The sequence below is a fragment of the Micromesistius poutassou genome, assembly GCF_964030765.1.
Source record: "Micromesistius poutassou genome assembly, chromosome: 4".
Lineage (NCBI taxonomy): Eukaryota > Metazoa > Chordata > Actinopteri > Gadiformes > Gadidae > Micromesistius > Micromesistius poutassou.
Window position 1 is genome coordinate 22736171 of NC_140274.1, and position 1868 is coordinate 22738038.

The window sequence follows — 1868 nt, forward strand, 5'->3', positions numbered from 1 at the left end:
ATACATACAAACCCATGGATTCCTTTAGAGGTAGATGTAAACGGTAAATGGACTGCATGTATAAAGCGCTTTTCTAACCAGTGGTCAGTCAAAGCACTTTACAACCTAACATTCACCCATTCATGCAGATGTCTGATCTGTGTTCAGGCTACATGCACCGGAAAGCCCTGAAGGTCTTTACTGCTCTCCATTAGTTTGTTATGAGGGGTCCGAAATGCAGAATATCTGCCGGCTCTGCAGCGTGATCCTGCCCTACTCCGGTAAACTCAGTTTGATGAAAGTTCAGGCGTAAGCCCCCGAGGATTCCAGGCTCGGATGAGATTTGAGGATCCTGTGAATGACTCTGATCCATCCCTAAGTTCAGCTCATGCAATGTTCTCATCCATGTGGTCCCTCTACCTCTCTCTGCCATTCTCTCACCTCCCCTAAACCTGAAGAGGCGCGTATGCCTCTCTCCCAAATCCGCCCAGCAGAGAGGTATGGGTGTGCTCGGAACAACGTGTCCCTGGCCAGAGGGCACACCTGATCACATCCCCCCCTCTGGTAACGGAAGGTCACGGAGAGGATCATCGCAAAGGACTTTTGAAGATAGTAGCGCATTCAAACCACAGACTTACTCCAAACTAAATACAATGTTCTGCAGCTCAGTCACTGGGCTGCACATCACTTCCATTAGAAACATGCTATTGCAATTAAACGTTCTTCACTAGAGATGGCGCTGTGCTTACATACTTATTTTATTTCACGATTTAAAATCTGAGACAGAAAAAAACTAACAATTGCAGCATTTTATCCAGACTGCAAATTAGGTTTTCATTAGAGGAGAATGGATTTTCATTAGAGAGAGAGAGAGAGAGAGAGAGAGAGAGAGAGAGAGAGAGAGAGAGAGAGAGAGAGAGAGAGAGAGAGAGAGAGAGAGACAGAGAGAGAGAGAGAGAGAGAGAGAGAGAGGTGGCTTGTTGAATGTCACCATGGCAACAGGTCCGTCCAGTCACACCTCATTACAGCAAGTGGGCTGTTTGTATGGGTCGGACCCTTCTGGAATGTATGCCCCATGCTAATAGCCTTCAGATGGCGGCGGCTCACCGAGCTCCCCCCTGACACACAGACACACACAATCATTAACAGGAAGCTGTGGCTCTCCCCCCTCCAGGTGTCTTAAGACGCGTCCTCATCACTCCTATGTTCTCCTCCTGGTCCAACGCTCTCTGCAGATAGAGTTGTGTGTGAGCGTGTGTGTGAACGCTACCTACACCAGAAGGCCCCCCCCCCCCCCCCCCCCTCCACCAAACACACATCATGCTGCAGAGCTCCAGCGGAGTTCAATTAGAAAAATATTAGTCTGCTGCCCCCCCCCACCACCACCACCACCACCTCCTGCTGCAGGCTCCAGCTCAGAGAGAGAGGGAGAGAGGGAGAGAGGGAGAGAGAGAGAGAGAGAGAGAGAGAGAGAGAGAGAGAGAGAGAGAGAGAGAGAGAGAGTTATTAAGGGGCCACAGTAAGGATCTGCCAGAGGGGGGGCTTCTCTTTAGTTTTCATAAAAAGACAAAAGACAACTTTTTTTTGGCAGTATGCTCACACATACAAAGAATTTGGTCTCTGCATTTATCCCATCCGTGAATTAGTGAAACACAGTGTGTGTGTGTGTGTGTGTGTGTGTGTGGTGTGTGTGTGTGTGTGTGTGTGTGTGTGTGTGTGTGTGTGTGTGTGTGTGTGTGTGTGTGTGTGTGTGTGTGTGCGCGGTGGTGGTGGAGCCCACATGTTAGCTGAACTTTGATTTGTCAGAGACTACCTCTGTGGGCTGGTCGACGTCCCCTCAGCTGGTTGGAGCGTTACTTCAAAGTTGAAATCCATAGTTTGTGTGATTG